Genomic DNA, 8376 nt, shown 5'->3' on the forward strand with positions numbered 1-8376 from the left:
TAATTGTCAAAAGTAAACAGAATAACAAGAACCTTCAGCTAGTAATAAAAAAGATAAACTGGAAAGCCCACCAAATACTAGGGAAACTCCATTTTGTAATTGACTGAAGTGGAAATAGTAAGTTCCTAAATAGCTGTGAGCTATGAAGTAATAGAGAAAAGTTATTCTTTAAGATTGTCATTGAGAGATATAGTGTTTGGAAAAACCAATGGCCTGTTGAAAGTGCCATATTAGCCTAGGAATGGACTGCCTGCAGATGAATTGAGGGATGGAGCTAGGATCTAAGGAGAGAAGGCTGAGTTTGTTAATATCCCATTTGCTAAGTCCACATCTTTGCTGCCCTCCAGAACATTAATGTCTTTCCAACACAATACTCTGGTTCCACTCTGACCCCCTTGCTCTCACTAGTCTCTTCTGACTTTAAGCCCCCTGCTGACTACTGTCCAGTTGGGTTAATTCTTCTTTTTCACTTTGTAAAAATATTCCCTGTGACAGGTAGTGGTTTTCAGAGTCCCACCATCCCTGTAGGTAAAGCACAATCTCACTGACTACAGTCATTATTTTTGCAAAGAAGGGTGAACTACCTTGTGAACTACCAAACACATTCATAGATATTGACAAAGATTTTATGTTCTTTCTATAAGTGTGTAGCTGTTAATCTAGAGGTAGTTGACTTTGCCTTTCCCATGCTCTCTCATAGTTGAAATGCCCAACATAGTGCCAAGCAGAGACCTCAGTCAGTAGGGCAAATATAATCATACAACATGGCAGTAGAGCATGTTGCATAAATATCTGAAATGCAATTCATACATTTAAAGAATGCATTTCACTAACATGTTAAGACCATTTGAATGGAGTGGAAATTTCTGGTAGTGTCGTCTGATGCAGAGTCAAGTAATGTTTTGCTGAGGCATGACCTGTGGGAGGATACATGATGTTTGGAGAGAGTACAAATAAGACACAATAGACAGTGACTCAGCTCTTGCATAGCTAGCCTTACAAAGCTTCCATGGTCTTGGATCTTCACTGATTGTCACTTCCTTGAGAGAGGAACAGCAGAGATCTTGTCCTTGTGTCCTAGTTGGTCCTGGTCACTCCTGATGACTTGTGCTGATGAGGAGAGACCTGGGAGTCTCTGTTGGGTCATGCTTCTGCTGCTTATTCATGTTCCTTATCCTGATACTACCGGACTGGATGGCTAGCATCTTGACAAACAGAGATTAGAATCACCCCAAAGAACTACTTTTAAACAAGCCCATACCCCCTTGTCCTATTTGCCATCTTGTCTCTCCTACCTTTTGGAAAATGGGACAGAAGATGCAATTAGCATTTGAGATCCCTTATTAAAGTAGATTTTGTAAAATCTAAGCCTACATTTGAATGTGGGTCAGTATTAAACCATGCATTGCAATGAATGAAACAAATAGTAGAAGATGTATATCAAATATAGAATTATACTTGGAGGACTACATATATATTAAAATATCATTTCACTATTCTGCTTTTAAATTTAATACATTTATTGCATAAGAATTTTACCTACACCATTTCTTAAATGAATGTAACCTGTTCTTTGTGGGCTGAGAATGAAGTCACTCACTCAAGTCAAATAGCTTTGAACATAGCAGGAAGTCTGTATCCAAAAATAGAGCCTACAATTCATTTCTTGGTGCAGCAGAACTACCAACTCTCAGCTTAGCTACAACGGAGGTAAAATCCTTTGGTGATGTGAGGGTCATTGAAATACAGCCTTATTACAATGAAACCCAATGTCTAAAAATTGTTCTTATTTTGGGCTTGTAAGAGTCAAGATTTTAAACTTTACTAAATACAAAACAAAAAAAAGACTTTATATATTCATGTTCATTTAAGAAAATATTAGTAGTGATGTATTATTTTTAAGTATACAGTTAATATGTTTGGAGTTATTTAAAATTTATATTGAGAAAAATGTATTTTCATTATTGCTGTAGACGAGCATCTACATAAGACTGTTAAATTGATCGTTGTTTTATGTCAAACAACTTTTATAATACTTAATTTTATTGTTATAATATTTTATAAATTTTAAGGAATGTGACAAAAAAGATATTGTAGGTGATACAAAAGGGAAACAAGAATGTGATTCAATTCTATTTAGTTAAAATATGTTTTTAAATGTTAACAAATTCAGATAAATTGAAATCATGTAACTTTTCTCATCATAATGCAATAAAAGCTTTTTTTCTAAAAAAAAAACAAAAACAACAAAAAAAATTTATCCAAACTTTCTATTGTTGTTTTATGTGTATGTGTGCATGATGTGTATAGAGGGGGCATGTAGGGGTCAGAGGGCAACACTGTGGAATAGATTTCTCCTTCTACCTTTACATAGGTTCTGGGATCAAACTAAGCTCATCAGGATTGTACTTAAAGTGTACCTATCAACTGAGCAATCTTGCCATCCCTTAAACTGTTTCCTTTCTCAAGAATTCACCATAGTTTTGCATCTTGAGGCATGGGCCACCATGGACTACCATGACTATCCTACATCATCAGGGTATGACTGTCCCCAGATTGCCCATACATGCTTGATCCCCTATGATTTCAAAAGACAATAATAGGCTTTCCTCAGCCCTGTAGATGAGGCTCTGTTTTCGTGGAATACATTGGCTTTGAGGAGGTGGATTTTGATATTGAGTGTGTGCTTTCCCCTCAGTGACATCACATGGCACTTTTTCCTTGAGAGGCATGACCCAATCACTGTTGTGACACTATACCACTTCTCTTGCTCTTTTCAGAACCCAGTGCTTCTGTTTTAGCTCTGCTTTCTTAGTAACATCAATTTGATTAAACATTTCCATCAGGAATGCTACTGCAAGAAGAGATGTTATTAAGCTAGCCTTAATTTATTTTGAATTTCACATGGGTAAATGTCATGTAACCCTCATAACAAAAAGCTCCATGCACTGTAATAGTATAATCCAGTATCTAACTCTGGGGAGAAAAGGTATTTTAGGTAGAAAAGAAACATAGGGAAAGGAATGGGACTTTGTGAGTGAAGTTAGGGACAAATGAGTACTCAACTGTTTCAGTGAAATGTATACGCTGGGTGTGTTGATTGTGGGTCTTCGCCTTCCCCTGTTCTTCTGCCCTCTGACTGCCCCACCTGTGAGGTCAGCTGCTCCAAAGAGCAATTCATAACATTACAGCTCATATTGTGGTTGCAGGTCCTGAATTGACATGAAACTAAATCAGTCCTGAGTGCTGTGGGATAGCACAGTTGCCTTCCTAGTTTACTGAGCCCTCTTGGACTCCTAATAAATCTTAGAAAGGTAGCGATCACCAGGCCTGCCAGGTTTCTTCACTCACAGAAGGACCTTGAAATGGAAACAATGAAGTCCTCTTTAAGGCTGGCTTTTATGGCAGGGAGAAAAAGATGAACATGGAAGCCAGACTTTTAACTTGCCTTTTCTAACTCTGGTGTAAGCACGCTGCAAGACAACCTTAAATGGATCCTCAGCTTACTACATTCCAAGTTGCTGCGTCCACAGGTCATGAAAACATGCATGAAAAAAATTTAGTGACTATACGTACAAAGTTCTTTATTGTTTCTCAAGAGCAGAAGGTGAGTTTCAAATAAGATCTAGGCCACTTATAAACATGTATCCCATACAAGCATGCATTGCTTCAGTTTCCAGGGACAAATGAGGCTCACTAGAGAAGCTTCCCATAACACTGCTGAGAAAGAATTGGACACAGATGCCAACATTGAGTTATAGCCAAAGGTACTCATGGCTTACAGTATTTTAAAATATAATTGTAAATTATAAGTCATATTCACTCAAAATCTTGGGGCATAAGGCCAATCGCTGAGTGACCTGGTACCATGTGTTGTATTTATAGTTCACAGATGTTACTACTTAATTTTCCAAAAATTATAATCCCTTCTTAGTTGGTATGTTGTTCAACTTGCCTAGCCATGCTGCTTATTATACCCAGTTTCTGTCAAATGTCAGTTCAGATTTTGATACATAGGGATGCTGTAGACATTAAACTTCACTTAGTAGGGGCTGGGAATATAATTTTGGGGCAGAATATGTATTTAATATATTTATGGAATATAAATCCCTAGGGAGTTAATTCCCCTAAAAATAAAGTAAAAACTTTAAGAGAAGTATTGTAACACCTAGGCAAGTTGAACAACATACCAACTAAGAAGGGATTATACTTTTTGGAAAATTAAGTAATAACATCTATGTACTATAAAACAACACATGGTACCAGGACACTCAGCGATTGACCTTATGTCCTAAGATTTTGAGCGAATATGAGTTATAATTAAGGCTGAATCACAACCGTGATGCTTTATAGTGGAGTGAGCCTCTTTGAATCAGTTGGAAGAATTGTGGGCAAGACTGAGATACCTCAAAAAGAAAAGAGTTCTTTCTTTGTGTGGCCTGTGGACTTGCACTGTCCCATCAGTTCCCCCCTGGCTCTCCAGCCTGCAGACTGACTTTATATTTTTCAGGTTTGTGATACCCTTCAATTGCAAACTCTGATTCCTTGACATGATTTCACTCTAGATAGCTGTACATCATCTGCATCTCTACCCCTACTGCTCCTGGTTTTCTTGTGAACCTGAACACATCCATTTTATAACCAATGACACAAAAGCTCCCTGATGTGAAATCTTGTGCTACAGCATCCAGCTCACTGATGCAGACAGAGTATGGGGTGCCCTTGTGCTCTGCATCCCCAGCTCATCGCCAAGCTGAAACCCTCCCAGCCTGTGGCCAGCGGACATGTGAGAGGCATGTGGAGAACTGGGTTGTTTAATCCCCTCACCAGTTTTGTCAGAAAGCTTTTTACAGCGGCTCACGTGAGGTAAATGGATTTGCTCGGAATGACTGTGGCCACCGGTGTGCTTTCTCTCAATCTAAACAGAGCCTCACACACACTCCATCGATCAAACCTCCACACTGAAAGGTCTCCCTAATGCTGGCCCACAAATATTATGTGTCTCAGGCAGCCCTGTGCTATCAGCTACATTTCCTGATCTACTCCGATTAGATATATAAACAACTTCAGTAAAACAGATCCTGAGCTTTGCTGTTAAAAATACAAGATAGGATTTTCATAAAGATTCACCAATGGCTGAGAGGTTGTCTAAGTTATGCATGAGCACTTGGGTTATTCATGGTTTCTTTCTTTTTTACCATGTTGGAATGGGCAACGGGCAAACATCTGTGATGTCTCGTCAATGGTTTCAGAGTGTACAGTCTACTACTAAAGTGGATCTTGGGGAGAAGGAAAGGTTGAAATAATTGAGAGGTTCACAAAGTGCTCTTAAACTTTGATTGCCCAGCACATGATTGGCTTTACTTGCAGCTACATCACCATTTTGTATCTGGTGAACAGTGTCATTCTGTCCTAGCTGAGAGCAGGGAAGAAGAGGGATGATGCCCACAAGGTACAGAAGATAACAGGGGCAGCACCAGGAGTCTTCATGACCAGCAAGGAAGGTGCTGCTTCATTCCTCTCATGCCCAAAGTATATGACAAGAGCCTGGACACTGCTTATAGGCAGGGGATGTAAAATACTTTCTAAAGCTGTTTCAGTTAATCTTATGCTACTTGTGCTTCTTTGATAATGTGGTTTTGCTGGTTTTGTTGAATATTGTTCATCTCGTGCATGGTAGTCACAAGTGATGGTAAGCTGTATTGAAGAGTTCATTTGGAGAGATTGGACCACTTTTTCGCACTTTCAATGCGATGTGCACATGTCAATACTTCTTAAGATCGAATATCTTTAGTATTTGCTTTTACAATATAGCGGTCTCAAGTATCAGACTGATGGAAATGAGCACCTTGGTCCCATGGGGTTCTATGAATATATATAACATCAAGGACAATCTGACCTTTTAGGTTAAAAAAAAAAACACCAGACACATCCTGAATCTGGAATTTGCAACCCAGAATTCCAGACCACCCTGGTCACTCAGGTCTGAAGGAGTCCCAAGCAGCTTTTGGGGAATCACCTTGAGCCTTTATTCTTCCAAACATCCCCTAGTGACAATTGCCTCAGCCAAGACTTAGAAATATATGACTAGTGTTTGACTCTTGAAGGAAGACAAATTCCTCATGTGGAATGAAAATGTGAATCCCTGAAAGAATCCAGGTATCAAGAACACTAGAGATGAAGCTTTCTATTTAGACTGGCTTAATACGATATTGTCATACAGAACCATAGGCATGACAAAGTACAGGATACCCTTAGACATTTATTCTGTGAAACTAGGAACCCACTGTTTTACTAGAAGTTCACAAATAGATCTCCACAGTTCCCAAAGAAAGGAATCTGACATAGCAAGTTTACACCCAAGGTCTTTAGTATAATGGTAAGTTATTTCCTCCATTCCACTTAATTCCCAAGTACACAGCGCTGGGATAAACAGAGCCACTGGCAAACTTTAAAGTAGTAAGATATGCACCCACAAATTCATAGTGTGCAGCATCAAAGGAGCACGGAGCATCTTCCAGTGCATTTCACAGCTGTAATTTCCTGTTTATCCAAGGTAAGCATCTTGTTGATGATGAAGGCAATCAAACTTAAGCTGTTTGCATCCACAAGGGCTGGTGCTCCAGGACCCTCTCTGTTTTAAGCAAGCTGTGCTTATCCTGACTTCCTCGAGGTTGGCCTTGCGGGTTCCCCTCATTCTGTTTGTGCTCCTTTGCTCTGTTTACACATTTCTTCTAACACATCCCATGACTACAGCTGTTGGCATTGTCTCCCTGTCACACTGATGTAACTTCTCCTTGCCTATCACACAGTGTATCTGCTCCCATTTTCTGCCATCCACAGTCTTCTGATTACCCAGTAATAGCTATTTAGCTGAATTAAACATTAAGCTGACAAGATCTGAGTTTATAAAATAAGTGATATAATTCTTCACATCCTCAAGCTTATTGTGAATGACTCATGTCAAACTGAAAGAAATGTGAGTTGCCCTAGCATTTTAGCAATTTAACTGGGGAGCAAAGGAGCTGAGCCTTGCAGCCAATTCCCTGTTAGCACAGCACCCCCACTCTGACCCCTACTCTAGCCCTGCTGTCCAACAGTAAAGAGTGGCCTCTGTTTTACTTTGTATTACAATATCTTTCCGAATGTTCCTATGAGTGACGAAGCTCTTTGTCATCAAAGCAACCACTCAAAAAATGCTCAATTTTCATTTCTGACTAATCTTCCTATTTTTGACATGGTGTCGAGTAATCTTTGCATTTTCAGGTGTCAGAGTGGTCAGACTTTCAGCAATACAAAGTATGGACATAGTTTAAGAATTAACAGAGGAGAATTTTTCCTGGCCTGGAGAATCTGCTGATGTGGACAACTACCACACACTCTGAGAGTGTCTTGCAATCTGGATGTATGAGTAAGCCCGGTCATTGCACCATGGCAGGAGATAAACAGGTCTGATTGGGTTGAAAGCCTAGTTAACAATTAACTGATGACCTTTCACAGTTTCTATTTCTATTATCAACTTTGCATGGTATATACGTCCATCAGTCCTGAAGGCTGTCTCTCTCTCCTCCAGTTGTGTGAACCATGGAGCCATTGGCGTCATTGCTGAGCCACAAATATAGTTGGATTTTTAGCATCAGGCTTCTTAGATGCAGATAACATATCCTCATCCCCTTTGTTACAATCCACTTTTTTTTCTCTTTTTTTGGGGGGGGATCTGAAATCAAGTTCCCATGCCTATGCAGCAAGCACTCTATCCAGGAGACCATCTCTCAGGTCCTCCTGCTTGAACTTTTAATAACAAATTGTTCTTTGAATTATACATGGGACAGGAATGTATGTAACAATCCTCTCTAGTCCAAACAGGTGGAATTAGACTTTAGGATGTCAATTAAATGTATCTACTTATTTCTGATAAGTCTGCAACCATTTCCTGTGCATGTTATCATTATGCCAAGTAGAGGATAATCTTATACATCTGCTCATATAGTCAGTACAAGTAACTAGTACATGAACAGTTTTGCTTTTTGTTTTTAACTTTCATTATATTGTTATCCTATTTAATGACTTTGAAAAGATTCTTTTTCCAAGGAGCAAGCCTAGAATTTTTTTTTATTTTATTTTATTTATTTACATGTAAATTTCTCCATTCCCAGTTTCCCCTCCAACAAACAAACAAACAAAAACAACAAAAACAAACCCCTGTTGCCTCCCACTTCCCGATGCCTGCCACCCCGCCCTATCCCACTTTCTGGCCCTGGCATTCCCCTACACTGGGGCACAGAACCTTCACAGGGCCGAGGTCTTATCCTCCTATTGATGATTAAATTTGCAATCCTCTACTATACACATGCTGCCTGAACAATCAGACCCCTC

Source organism: Mastomys coucha, unplaced genomic scaffold, assembly GCF_008632895.1.
Source record: "Mastomys coucha isolate ucsf_1 unplaced genomic scaffold, UCSF_Mcou_1 pScaffold14, whole genome shotgun sequence".
Taxonomy (NCBI): Eukaryota; Metazoa; Chordata; class Mammalia; order Rodentia; family Muridae; genus Mastomys; species Mastomys coucha.